We start from the raw sequence: 6,000 nt of genomic DNA, 5'->3' as shown, positions 1-6,000 counted from the left end.
AGGATGAGCATTATGAAGTGGATCAATGCTCAAGGGTGAGTATTGGATACAATAAAGGGTATGAGAAGTGATGAATGCTCTAGGATAATCATTGTGAAGTGGTTAATGCTCAAGGTTGAGCATTGGACACAGTGAAGGGTATGGGACCTTCATTGTGGTGTTGTGAACAACGAGTAAAGTTGCGAACAATGTATGAGTAACTCTTCAGAGGAGAGTTTTTGATGTGTTCCAAAGGGGGAGAATGTAGGATTTAAGTTAGGCCTTCATTAGCTAAAGAGGGAGTTTGTCCTTCAGGAAAGGGGGAGAATGAAGGAAACTCTCATTCATGCTTTGGCATGAAGGGAAGTTGGGGCTATGGGATTAGCCTAACTTAAAGGTATTGTCAAATATCAAAAAGGGAGATATTGTTCATGCAATATCCCTGGGTCAAGGTTGACCAGGTTGACTAAGCTTGAGTTGGCTTAAGCTGGAGTCTTGATGTTTGGGTTTCGATGTTTGACAATATATGAAGATTGTAGATGAAATCATCTGATTGGGCAGATTGTTGGTGCAATTCCCCTCTGGTCAAGGAATGATCAGTTTAATGTGAAGTGTTAGAGTGTATACTAAAAGCCTAGCTTTTTGTAAACATTTATTTTGAAATAAAGAATCACATTGGTCAAATGTCTACATTTATATGCTAAGTGTAGTTGTTCAATTAATTTATATTATAGATAACATGGTGTGTGGTGTCACACATAGAAGATCATGTTATCAATTCCTTATAAATTATAAACAGTAGCTCACGACTAAGATGGAAAGGAACAATCCATTAGAATAGTCGTAGTGTAATTTGATATTAGTTTATCTTGACTATAAAATTACATTAGTACACTCTGAGTGTATTGAGCAGGACTATTTAAGGTAAATTCTTTTTATACTGAATGCATAAAAGAACAAGACCTTTGTTATTATGAAAGTGTGTGCTCTTAATCCTGATATAATAACAAACGCATATATTTAGTATTTATTTCTTTAATTTATCAAAGGGTGCGATTTAGTTCGATAAATCAATAGGCCCGATAAGTTAGGAAATAATATTATTTATAATGTGTGTTGTTGATTATAGAAGGAAGCTGTGTCCTAGTAATTTAGGTTGATAATGTCCCCAAGAGGAGCTCATAAGGATTGTCATGTAAACCCTGCAGGTGGACTTAGTCCGACATGACGATAAGGTTAAGTGGTACTACTCTTGGAGCTAGATATTAATTAAGTGAGTTGTCAATAACTCATTTAATTAGTGGACATTTCATATCTTAAACACAGGAAAATTAACACACTCATGATAAGAAGGAGCCCATATAGTAATATGGGATTGGTGCGGTAGTTCAATAATAACTCTTTAGTGGTATGAGTTATTATTGATGAACTCAAATTGGGTGTTCGGGGCGAACACGGGAAGCACAAGTTCATCGGGAGACCAAAACCAATTCCTCCTCTCGGTCCCTGTCGTAGCCTCTTATTTATAAAGTTTTATAGCCACCCATACCCACCGTCTTACCCACCTTAAGGTAGTTGGCCAAGCCTAGCTTGGAGCCCAAGCTAGGGTCGGCCAAACCAAGGTGAGATGGTGGCCGGCCCTAACTTGAACCCAAGCTTAATTGGCCAGCCACATTAAAATAAAAAGATTTTATTTTTTAAAAATCTTTTCTTATGTGGAAGTCATGGTTTTAAAAGAGAGTTTAAAATTTAAATCTTTCCTTTTATAGTTTTCTACAAAAGATTAAGAGAAAAGTTTGATATCTTTCCTTATTTGTAGTTAAAAGGAAGATTTTAATTTTTGATAAAACTTTCCTTTTTTAACCATCCTCATGATTTTAAAAAAGAGTTTTAAAATTTAAATCTTTCCTTTTATAGTTTCTACAAAAGATTAAGAAAAGATTTGATATCTTTCCTTATTTGTAGAATGAAAGGAAGATTTTAATTTTAGAGAAAACTTTCCTTTTTATAAATCATCCACATATTTTAATAGAGAAATTTTAATTTATATGAAACCTGTTGTTTATTAATGATTTTTATAGGTTAAAGACAACGTGTTTTTTGAAAAGTATTATCTATTAGTATTTTTTTTTTAGTGTCTACGACAATAGTTTTAAAAAGCATGATCTATTATCAAGTTCTCATCTAAATTTGGGATGATATGAACCGTTTGATCAAGAAGTAGAAAACTCCTAGATTTCACTCAGTACCCACTTATCTCCCGAATACCTCCCGAACACCTCTCACGCATCTTCAGTCTCCTCCCAAACCCCTCTCACGTGAAGGCAACAAAAACCTCCATCTCCGCTGAAACCCCTCCACATAAACTTTCCCTGCGAAAACCTCCCGATGAAAACCTCCATCTCCGTCCAAGACCTAGACTCCATGCAAAATCTCCATCCGCGCCGCCCGTGACCAAGCCTCCTCCGCTGAGGTCATGAACTACCTCACCACGACCAGACGTCACCGAGATCTTCCCCCACCACGACCAGGTCATGAACTACCTCGAATCCTATGCACGCCACTTCGACCTACTCCGCTGTATCAAGTTCCACTCTAGTGTGGTGTTGATAGACCTCGTCGGGGCGTCCAAAGAGGAGATCACCGCGTAGGACCTCTGGACCGGCGTCGCCAAGGGAGAATGGCACCTCACCGAGCAGCTATAAGAGCAATCCCTCCACCGAGGTAAGATCCCCAAAACTGATTCTCTTGATGCTCATGCCTGTCTCCAATTTCTGCAATTGAACTTTAATCTCATCAAATCCCTAGATCTATTGGGTGGATTTCTTGATCCTGTGCAATGGAAGGTTCAGCAATGCCCCAAATTTCCCAAATTTTGCACGACGGGGTGCAGCTTAGGTGTTCAATGGAATGACTATGCACTCAATGGAGTACTCCGACATGGACGACATCGGTCTTGCCACTCTCATGCGAGGAAAGCAAGTCACCGTCGTCGGCTCAGGGAAGACAACATTTGATAGAATCATGTACATGAGAGATCGTTGCACCAAATTTGAAGTACTTTATTTACCTTTACTTCATTTTTCCCTTTACAAAGTTAAATAGGCATATTTGCTTCCATTCTGCCTTCTGTATATCCTTGCATGATATTCTGTCTAAGTTTGTTGACGCTCAACAATTGTTGATATTGCTAACTGTTATAAATTAGTTTAGAAGGAATGGAGACCAAGGTATTGAATTTGAACCTTGCTCAAAGCTTGAAGATTTAAATTTAGATGCTAGATATGTTCAAGTAAATACTCATGGATGTTGTAAATTATTTGTTAGCAAGTACAAGGGGCTTTGAGGACAGAGGAATAGTTAAACTATTTTGTTTTGGATTTCCAATTGTCCTCTTCTTCAGTCTCCACATTGACTTTCATATATACTAGTTCATCTTTTTACCAGTGCTAAAAGATTGGGCACCGGTAAGAGACGTCACCTTTTAGCTTTTGTCTAACAGTTATCTTTATGTTGCTAAAAATTCAAAAGTTTTAGTTTCTCTTCATGCGAGCAGGAGTTTCCAACTCTTTGTTTTTACATATCTAGAAATGAATTGTTGGATAGTTCATTTGTGTGTGTGTTGTTGATGATATATTACTCTTTCCTGATATGATCATTTCATAATTTAGAAATTAATTTGGTAGTTTAACTAATTTGTTGCAGATAATTTCTTATTTATCAATTTGTTGCAGATTTCATCAGTAATACATGCAGTTAGTGTCTATATATATACACAAGTATACTTTTATTAGAACTTTTCTTATATTTGAGTGTTGCTGGTATTGGTGATATATCCTTTTGTTACCTTTACAAAAAAAGGATTCAAATGAGTATTGGTTAGAGAATAGCAATTGATGGAGAGAAATGCAAAATCAAACTCTTGGTAAGTTGAGATCTTAGTACTTCATTATGTATTTTTTTATAAGGATTGTGCCTTGGTTACTATGTATATACATTACAGTACGAAGACAGTGAAGGTGATAAAGTTCTTCTAGACAGTGAAGGAATTTCATAATTCTGTAACATGTATATTAAATATTCTTTGGATAACGGAGTAGAGTAAGAATATGTACTTCTTTAAATGAAAGAAGGAATGACTAGCTATAAAACAACAATTTAATGAAAATTGATATTCTAAGAGCATTTTTGTAGTGGAATTTGAGTTTTTTTAAATGCTTAAGAATCTAGGCTTCCTGTTATTAGATTTTGTGCTAAATTAATGAGTTTAACCCATCGTTGATACTCATTTAAACCTCACAATTTAATTCTATTGGTTTATGGGACACTTGTTTCTCTGCCATATTACTTGGGTTTTGAGGTTGCATATTGATCATTCACACTTACTTGTTTAGCACTTGTGCTAGGTGAAGGTTTGTATGAAGGACTTGATTATCTCTCTAGCAACATCACTAAAAAGGTATCTATTTTTTGGTTTTTCAAAGTATAATTTATTATCTGTTACTTAAAAAAATCATTTTATAGATGTAGAATTTGTTCATTAAATTTAGTGTATTAATTATATGAACTTGTTTATTGTCTTAGGTTAATATATAGATGTTCCATCTATTGTTAGCTTATTATCTTTGTCAAATTTATTCATTGGTCGGGTTTAATGTATTAATTATATGAGTTACTTCATCTTAATTATAGTGTAACAATTTAATATATTGATTATGTGAGTTGTTTCATCTTAATTATAATGTAATATGTTTCTTGCTTGCAGATGAATGTGAAAAGAAATTAAAAGTGGAGTTTTTATTTTACCAAGAAGGACACTCATATATTTGTGAGAAGAAAAGTTCTAATCCAAGAAGCAAGATATATTGGAACTAATATGCATGTCTAATATGTAGGGTTTTTGCTTTTATTAGACTTAACATGGATCCAAATTTTGTGGATTATGCCTACATATTTTTTGTTTAAATTATATGACACATTTGTTGTTCAATAATAAGAAATTTGATTAGTTGTACTTTCATGGTATTTTAATTTATATTATTTATAATGGTTTAATTAAGCAATTCATGGTGTAAATATAATAGACGACAATTTTGTAAATAAAAAAACAATGCTTTTTAAGTATTACAAAAGTGTAGCTTTTGCAAAAAAAAAAAAAGACAACGCTTTTTAAGCGTTGCAAAAGTGTTGTCTTTGTAAAAAAACAACAACGCATTTTAAGCGTTGTCTTTGAGCAGACTTTTAATAACAGTGCTTTTAACAACGCTTTTTTAGTCACATAGACAACGCGTAAAAAGCGTTATCTTTCAGCTTTTTTCTTGTAGTGTTGATTTTTCCAAGTGAGTTGTCATGATCCAAGATCATTCAGTAACCAAAATGTAATTAAGAGGTCACCATAGAAACACAAGTACTAGTCTAATTTTATGAATCATTATTATTTTCAGAGTTATCAACCATAAAAATTAGGCATAGTGTATAGAAATCATAAAACAAGGTCAATACCTAAACTCTTATAGGAAAAATATTGCTCACTTCATGTTAATATAGATAGGAAAAGATAGATCACTAAACATACTAGCACTAAGTAACCAATAAACCACATGAAATCTAGAACAAACATACTAGTATTTTGCATTAAGGAATAAATAATCATGATATGATGAATGATGCAACTAGTAAAATTTTATTATACAAAAAGAAATGTGCAAAAACTAAGAAATATGACAAACATTAAACTAAACCCAAATATCTCCCTAGACTTAAACTTTTCATTGTCCCAATGAAAATTAGAAATAATATATGGAGGAGGTTTTTGAAGTTAGAGAAGTTACCAAGTGAATAGCTTCAAATGGTTAATATTCATGTTTTGAAGATACTTCCCTATTTGTAAAGTGTACTCCTTGACAACTTAGAATCCAAAATAAATAGACAAGAAAAATTAAATAGAGGATATGAGTTATTATCAATAAAGAAAAGAAACTACAAATAACTAAAAACATAAATGAAGACAATGAAGAAGAA

General features: G+C 33.5%; 1 long non-coding RNA gene across 3 annotated transcripts; it reads left to right on the top strand.

Moving 5' to 3' along the window:
• Nucleotides 1-2,255: 2,255 nt before the first annotated feature.
• On the top strand, nucleotides 2,256-5,006 carry LOC121970265. 3 transcript variants are annotated; one of them, XR_006108885.1, is made up of 4 exons: nucleotides 2,256-2,703; nucleotides 2,788-3,904; nucleotides 3,983-4,438; nucleotides 4,745-5,006. It is a non-coding gene; the product is annotated as an uncharacterized LOC121970265 (long non-coding RNA). The 3 variants fall into 3 exon arrangements; XR_006108884.1 differs by having other exon boundaries at nucleotides 2,788-3,036; nucleotides 4,386-4,438; nucleotides 4,745-4,988; XR_006108883.1 differs by having other exon boundaries at nucleotides 2,788-4,438; nucleotides 4,745-5,005.
• Nucleotides 5,007-6,000: the final 994 nt, after the last annotated feature.

The sequence above is a fragment of the Zingiber officinale genome, chromosome 4A (genome assembly GCF_018446385.1).
Source record: "Zingiber officinale cultivar Zhangliang chromosome 4A, Zo_v1.1, whole genome shotgun sequence".
In the NCBI taxonomy this organism is placed as follows: domain Eukaryota; kingdom Viridiplantae; phylum Streptophyta; class Magnoliopsida; order Zingiberales; family Zingiberaceae; genus Zingiber; species Zingiber officinale.
The sequence above is the reverse complement of the archived record's forward strand: the minus strand, read 5'-3'. Positions and strand labels throughout refer to the sequence as shown.